General features: G+C 35.7%; 1 long non-coding RNA gene across 1 annotated transcript; it reads left to right on the forward strand.

Annotated features, from left to right (window-relative positions):
- The first annotated feature begins 1,075 nt into the window (after window positions 1-1,075).
- LOC108444988 lies at window positions 1,076-8,070 on the forward strand. The gene is made up of 3 exons (XR_001859715.1): window positions 1,076-1,154; window positions 3,054-3,237; window positions 3,833-8,070. It is a non-coding gene; the product is annotated as an uncharacterized LOC108444988 (long non-coding RNA).
- Window positions 8,071-8,517: the final 447 nt, after the last annotated feature.

Genomic DNA, 8,517 nt, shown 5'->3' on the forward strand with positions numbered 1-8,517 from the left:
TTTCAAAAGTACTTCACAATATCAATAAATGAATCTTGCGAATTGAAGGTGGAATACCTAGACACCTTCATGGCCTACTTAGCCCACCTATTTTTTTGAAAATGTCATGGAAAAACAAGAAACATTGATGTACCTTTAAATTTTATCCAAACTGACACAATTTGCAAACATTTTTATATTACAATTCTAGCCTACTTGCAAATAAAAATATTTTTATTGGTTTTAGCCTACTTAGTACTTTGTCCAAATATTTGAAAACCAAAATAATTAGTTAGGATGTAGTTCTTTATCTCTAGGACACGCAAAGAATGCCAAAAGGTTGTCAGCTACTAGCAGTATGATCCTAATTAGTTTTAAAATGTTGTCATTAAGTATTTGCATTGGCAAACACAGATAAAGATACCAGCACATATATTGTATATACAAAATAAAGTTTTGGTTTCAAAATATTAATATCTAAATATTCTATGAAATAAAATTCTATATCACAAGAATGAAGGTATTTCTTCACACAGCAAAATAGGAGATTAAAGTGGAATATTTAATATCTTCTTAAAGCTGAAACAAATATGACTGTTGGCCTAAATGAAAATGCTATTTTGAATCATGACTGTTGGAAAAATAGGGATATGAGGAGCATTCAGTTTCACCACTTGGTTTACAGCCATATCAATATATTAATTAGAAAAGAGTAGTAGAATGCCCACTAGGGGTGCATTTTGAGTGCATTTCCAAGTACCACAAAGGGCAAAATGGGTTTTCAAGAATGTATTTAATATTACCATGCACTCTGTTTCATTTGTCTTACTGCCTGTTCTATCCAATATAGAAAAATAAGTTAAGCTGTAACAAAAATCTTCCATTACATTTTCTGACAAAAACATCAAAGACCTTCCCTGTAAAACTGAGAGAAGTTGGTAGCAATTTGAATCATCTGTGTTTCAGTTTTATTATTGATGTTGAATATATTTGGAAGTACTGAACCACACGGGGTTTGGGAAATGAAATTAGAAACCTTTCTTAGGCTCTATTTGTGTTTTGGTTATATTAAATTTGCTCTTTCTTTTCCTTCTACAGCAAGTGCCTGGTTTCTAGAAAAAAGTGGAAATCACAGATGGATCTAGGAATTCAGTGCATTGCTTCAACTGTAACAGGTCAGTAGATCAGTCCATCATCACTCTGCACATGCTGTTTTCTTTTTCACAACTTTCTCAGTTGGTTCTGTCTGGTTTTCTAAGACAGTAATGATTTGGTTTTTTTACAATGTTATGTTTCTATCAGTCCCTCCCCAATGACTTTTGAACCCTTTGGCCAACATGAAACTAACTTGTCAGAAGAATTGGTAGAGGAAGACACTAGATTTTTCCAAGCAATTAAAACTGGATAATTGTAGGAGGGAGAGACATAATTTAATGCTTTTGCCAAGAGACAGTATTCATACATATTTTCAAGAGGTAGAAGGTGTCTGGTGAACCATTATACAAGAATTAGTGCATAAGTAGCTCTGGCAAATATATCAGGGGTAAGCAAACAGGCATGGAAGGGAATCAGAAAGGAGGATGCTGGGATAAGGCAGCATAGATTCAAAACTCGAGGAAAAAATTGTGTATTTTATTGAGCACAGGCAATATTAAAACATTAGAATCCTTCTGTTTCAATGTTTGCTTAATATGGGCCCAAGATAAATTCAGCAAATAGGATAAAGATAACACAAAACTTTATATAATGTAATGTAGAAGTATAATGATCTAAATTTAGAAATGTATTTGGGTTCTGGGTTGCTGGGGTAAAGGGCTTCTAATATAAAAAAAGAGGATGTACTTCAGTCTGCATCAAACTGAAACAATACAGCTTCAAAAATTGAAAATTAAATGGAAGGGTGTATTTGGCGTGACTCTTCACTACAATATATAGTTCACACCTTGAAGAACTTCAGAATAAATAACTAATGCAAGCATATTCATGTCCTCCCAAGTGGAAATTAGTTTTTTAATGCATCTGGAGAACACAGAAGTGTGAAAATGTATGTTTCCTGTATCTAGAAAGAGGAATGTTACCTGGTAATCTGAAAACAGAAATGGTAGCCAAGAATATTTAATTTTATCCTTTCCCTTTATATTTCTGTAAACTTGACAATTAATGGGAACCAAATCCCAGCTCCTGTACCCAAAAAAAGTAACTTGTAAAGTTCTTGGATACTCAGTTAGACTCTACAGTCTAAATCATGAGAATGTGAGGCTGTTACTGACCTCAACAACATTAAACTTATTCCAGCAACATTAAACTTCCCTTTATTCTACTTCCTCCAAATGCATGCTCAGATGCTCTCTAATCTTCTAGATATCTAAATTTAAGTTAGTGGGCATGAAGAAAAGTTCTTAAACCACAATATCACTCAGGTGTGCAACACAATCCATGATGGGGTTTTCAATCGGTGCCACTTCACCTCTTTTGCTTGTAAGAGTTCTCAGACCACATCAGTCAGAGGAAGATTCTTGAAGAAGATAGATTGCAGTAAACATTTTTTTCCCCAGAAATTTGGTTTTTTCAATTTTATTTAAAATCATACAGTAAAAGCACAAAGGTATATAAGAGACTGACACAAAAACTTGAGTCACATCATTGATGTGGGGGAGTGAATGGCACAGATTGATTCTCCATGCTGCTGACAAGGACATTTAACTGGGGCCTTGGTGGCTGCAGAGCTATGTGCCTACCTTGAAGTACACCTACTTACTCAAAATGGAAGTTATGTAGTAGGAGAGTTTAGGAGGTTAACCCTGGAGCACTCAGTGACCCAGAGGCTATGGGGTACTCCTCAGATAGAGGAAACTCTAAGTTCATGGCCCTCTTCCAGCTGAGACATGGAGCTCCTCATGGAGCTCCTCATCTCACGGCCTACTGAGTGAATGGGGAATGGGCTCATTCTCTCACTAAAAGACTCCTCCGATGCAAATAATGTCTCTAAAAGATATTAATCACTGAGAAACCTGAATCCTTTGCTAACCCGTTTAAATGCCTGTTATCTAGCTTACACATCACACTTTTCCTAGGCTCTGTGACTTCCACATGCAGGTTTGGCTGCCAAAATCAGTTGTGTTGCAGCCTGGAACTGTTTATATTCAGCCATATCTCCCAGCTGCTGAATGGAGCAACTCCAGATGTGAGCTACATTGATGCTGTACTTACTGTCTGGGAATCCCTCCCACACTACCCTCCTCCTGGATATCACATCAGGTAGACTCTCATAAACCTTCCAAAATATTAGATTTTTAACTCTCTTTGGAAATTAATACTTCTCTCTCCATTGTTCCAGTTCAAATTAGTCTACCTGAACTTTGGACTCAGGCCTATTTCTCATATAATCAGCAGTAAAATCTCCATAGGCTCTTAGAGAGTGAGGATCGGGCCCGTCATACAACTCAGTATTTTGTGAACCAACAGAGATATGGAAAAGAGAGAATTCCTGGAATGAATTACAAGGACAGCAACTTGCTATCACAGAACAGTTTCCTTACTCTAAATTATCCTGATTTTATGTCATTCTTGGAGCAATCTACTAGTTACCTATATGACCAAAAAATAAAATTAATGTATATTTCATACATTTATTCATAAAGTTAATTACACTTTAAAACTACATATAGATGAGTACTAAACCAAAAATTTTAAAAGTCACAATTTTCTTCAGGTTGGTTTCTGCTTCTCTATAAACCAATGTAAAAACTTTCCTAGAAAATCAAAGGTGAAGAACCAGGCTCTCACAAGTTGTCTGTTTCTTAAGTTTTATATGTGCTGTGTCTGTGACAGGTTTTTATGTTTTTCCCTTTAGGTGCCTTTCTGAAGATGAAAGTGATAGCCTCACCATAGTGCAACTTTATCCATAGCTGCTTGATTTCTGATTCTTTCTGCACGTGTTGATTCTCCAAATTCATGTTGATTTGATTTACTTGTCTTTTATAATTCTGTAGGCATTGTAATTATTGTGAAGAAAAGTCAAAACAATGTATTAAAAACATCACAGTAAATTAAACATGTCTAACGTGAACACAGAATTCTGATCCTATTATAGATGCTCAAAAACTTTGCATGACAGAACTTTAGATATCAGAAATTTAAATCTGTAACATGGCTCTGTGGACTTGAACTGAGCAATCATAATGGTAGACATATGTAGTAACATACTCAAATAGTTTCTTTTCAGTAATGATTTGTGGGTAAGCTAAATTTAGCTCGTTTCAAATCTGTCAGTATGTATTAATTTGATTATTTTATTTTTGTCATTTCCAACACTTATTAAAATTTAGATTTTCTCAAAACCATTTTCCAAACAAACTGCACAACCCTTCAGCCTTACTATATATTGTTTCTCTTAAGACCATAACAGAGAGTAATAAAGATCTTGTTATTTAGAAGTTCACCCTGTGTCGGTAAGCCTCTCACTGGCATTTGATTGTAAAATCTTGTAGCTGAGCCAGAACCTCAGCTGAGAACCTTTAGATCCAAAGGGTCTCTTAAGAGAGGCTGTTATCAGTAACACTGCAATAGCTTAGGCAGGCTTAGGCAGCTCCCTGCTCAGATTGATGATTTTTGCAGTGCCTATCCTTAGCTAATAGTAGGCTACATGTGTGAATGCCTTCATGTCAAACAGAAAAGAAGACCAATTATTTTTGCAAATGCACACTAAAATAAATGTATTTAGCTATAAATGCACAAATGAATGTTTGATTTGGTAGGCTTTGATATTGCCAGAATTGACTCAGGAAAGGTTTAGGATACAGACACGTCTGAAGTTAAATCAGGATTCACACACCACCTGAAGTTTCATGTGTGTGATCAAAATACTAATATTGTATATAAGCTCTATAAGGCATCCCTCTCTTAATCAAAGACCTCATCTTTTGTACCTCCAAAATCTAAAATCTTTCTGAAGATCTGAGTTCTAGACCTGTTTTACCCTTAAGACACAACCATGTTCTGTAGCACCAATGGTCTTTCTATAATTATAAGAATTAAAAGAGTTTATAATCTTTGTTGATAGAATATTATCTGGCTGTCTTTTTAATATGCTTAATGTTTATTTAATCACACTCTTCTGTGAAATTAGCATGGTTGGCTGACATCTGCATGGGTGATGAGATCTCATGTTACTTTGACACAAAAAAATAATAAATGCATATATTTGGCCTTGGTAGGTAATATAATTTTTTAATATAATTTTTATCTACCTATGTCATCAAAAGGACAACTAATGTAAAGTGTGGATGTGGTCAGTGTGAGCAATGGAACACTCAAATTCTTCTTTCTTTTTTCTGCTCACACTGCTACCACACTCACTGGAATGGATTTGAAATTGTATCCCCAGAGCCCACAGTTCACTTACTTGGTATCCGTATTCATTACGCTGAATCACTCCGTTTTGATCTATTATGTGATTTGTTTCATTATTATGTGTTTCATTAATAGTTTGTAATACTAGCTCGCTTTGATGCCATTTCTGATTTATCAAGTGTAAATAACGCCTTCCTAATCTGTTTTTCTTCACTTACAGTGGATACCCTCCCTCTGCAGCTGCCTTCCATACTTCAAAATTATTTTCTCTACCTATACAGTGTCTAAATCAGGTTTTGGATTTGCTTCCCTGGATCCAGAGCCGTGTACACAACTCTCTAACCCTTTCAATAACAGGACCAGCACTGCAGAGGTCTTCATTTCAAGAGCATCATGGGTGCTTGCAGCACACAATACCAGGGGATCACACTTTGATAAGGAAACCTGAAATACCATATAACCCCCTGCTCAGGTCTTGCTTGGAAGACATGCCAGTTAGCATATTTAGCTTGTGACTAGTGCCAAATCCCAAACGTGCCTCTTCCACATGGTATACAGTGATGTGTGCTGTGTTTGGCACAGAAGTCATTTGGTCTCTGTCCCTTGCCAGTGGGATGATTTTTGGAAAAATTGCTGGCCAAAGATAGGGACATTACAAAGGTGCCTCCTCATGCGCACTCTGCTGTTTCTACACAGCAAGGGTGCTGCCCTGCTTTTTTCCTCCCAACACCCTACCCTGCCCTGCCTATGGAGAGCCTGGGCAGATATTGACACTACTGATGCTTCCATGGGGAACAGAGATGTAGCATGGAAAAGAGACTGCCTGGGTCAACAAGTAATCCAGGAATATGACACACAAAGAAGTCTTGGAAGGAGCAGTGAGATAATTCAATCAGCTGGAGAAGGCAAGGCTGTAGTGGAGAGAAGGTTTTGACTTCTACTGCCTCTCCCTGTTGCAACCTGACTCTGAAGATCTGTGGAAGAAGGCAGGCTAGAGAATTTTGCTGCTATTATGATTAAACATTTGATTCTGCACTGAAGAGAAAGCCCGAAGTTGGGTGCTAGAATATTTACCCTACAGACCATATCATAGACTCTTAGACAAAACTGAGTCTGAAAATGTCCCTTAAGGGTCCTCCGGTATTAGTTAACTCTACATTTTTGCTCATCCACCTCTCCTGGTGTGCTGTTATATATCTGTTATTAGGTTGATCTAGATGACACATTTCTGCCCTTTTAAGCCCTTAAGTGTCTCAGTTTCTTTTGCTGCTGATGTTAAGGGTTTGAAAAAAGTATAATCATGTTCTTACTGGCTCACTGGACCATTTAATATTCCCCCAGAAATTCCAAGTACTGTTTTTCTGAAACTCATCATACAAAAGTAAGGATTCCTTCAAGTACATATGAGCACCTGTATTGCATCTATCCATCCTGTAGTTTGTCAGTTGTGGAAATGGCATGAGGATAAGAAAAAAGGAAGTACCAAGTGCTCCTTTGAGTTCCTTTAAACATCTTGAATGAATACCATCTAGTCTTTCATTGTTAGTATTTATAAATGTCTTTGCAAATATAAACAACTTCTGCTCACTTATCAGTCTGAAATGGTCCTTTTCACTTCTCCATGAAGAAAGGCAGTAGACTGGAAAAGTTCATAAAATCCTCTGTACTTAGCAGTGCAAAGCATTGTCGTAAGTTCCTGTGCTGTGGCTAAACCTTTTTCTTTTGTTTGACTTAAATTCATTTTAAACAGTGAATCAAGAAGGGGAAAGAAAATGGTACTTTTAATTTACTTTCCAAATTTTTAAAAAATCCTTATTACATCTTACAGTGTCAGAAGTCATGTTAATATTTCCTTAGGCATTCTATAAATGCTTTTCCCATTTATCATAAAATATGATATGCATGGTAGTTTGTTGGTTTTTGCATGCACAACAGCAGCAAAAGAGTTGTCAGCATTGTACAAGGTTGCAAGCTTGCTTCCTTAATGTCTTCCTATATCTCTGTCTTCTGCTATCATTCCTTATATATTTTTGTCTATCTTTGATGATATATTTAAATACAAGCTATGAAGCAACTTTAAAGGTCACTGACATCCATTTCTAAACAATAAATGTAAATTTAAGAAATCCTGAGTTAAATCTTTAAAAAAATCCAAATAAATAATTTCTTCTTTCATAGGTAATTTAAAAATCCCTATGCTATCTTCAAAGCATGGCTATTCTCTGTCTGCTTAGAATTGGAGTCTATCTATCTATCTATCTATCTATCTATCTATCATGTACAGTTGAATATATTTCTATGCTTCTAATGTTTGGACATTCTGGAAATATAATAAAACAAACTAAAGCCACAATTCACCATGAAATTTAGGTATGTGCCTAAAATGTAAGTATGTGCCTAAACAGTAAGTATATAACCATTCCCACTGCTCTGATTTATAGTCTTCCTTAATTTAGGTGTGCACCTAAGAACCCCACAATGTTGTGTCTCTTTCCTTTGAGATTTCATGTGGTGGGTGTGTGTGTGTTGGCATTTTCACATGAGTCTTAGCATGCTACAGAAAAGAGACAGAGGTGTACCAAGTACACATATCAATATCAGGGTGTTATAAAGCAAAGTAATTTCAGAAGCCAGGGAACCTTCCAGAGTATTATTTGTAAGTGCAAAAGTGGGCTGACATATGGAGATACTTGATTCATCCTTCTTTCATGATTTTAAAAGTCCAGAGTTTGAAAAATGTTTCTATATGAATCTACATGAAGACCTATAAATAAAATAATCTAAAGCTAAATAAAGAAACCAATTGCTGTTTATATTTTAAAAATATATAATATTTTAATATTAATTTTCTAAACAGTATACCAATCTATTAATGTATTTCCAATTTGTGCTTATGTTAATTTGCTGAAATATTGTCCTAATTGAAATGTATCCTCCCTTCACAAAAAGGTATCAGAGCATATAGTGGCATCTGTCTGTTTGAATGAAGCTAGTTGGGCAAAAAGACAATTAAGTATTTTAGTGCATAAATGTTAAACATACAGCCTATATTACAACTCCCACTGACACCTGTGTGTATAGTTTAAACATGAATCTATTGAAAATACCTAAAACCCATGACCATTTTGCAGAATGGTTCTTACTCGATGCTCCTAAAGAAATTGATTTCACATGCATCTGTGCCTG

Source organism: Corvus brachyrhynchos, unplaced genomic scaffold (assembly GCF_000691975.1).
Source record: "Corvus brachyrhynchos isolate BGI_N302 unplaced genomic scaffold, ASM69197v1 scaffold60, whole genome shotgun sequence".
NCBI classification, from domain to species: domain Eukaryota; kingdom Metazoa; phylum Chordata; class Aves; order Passeriformes; family Corvidae; genus Corvus; species Corvus brachyrhynchos.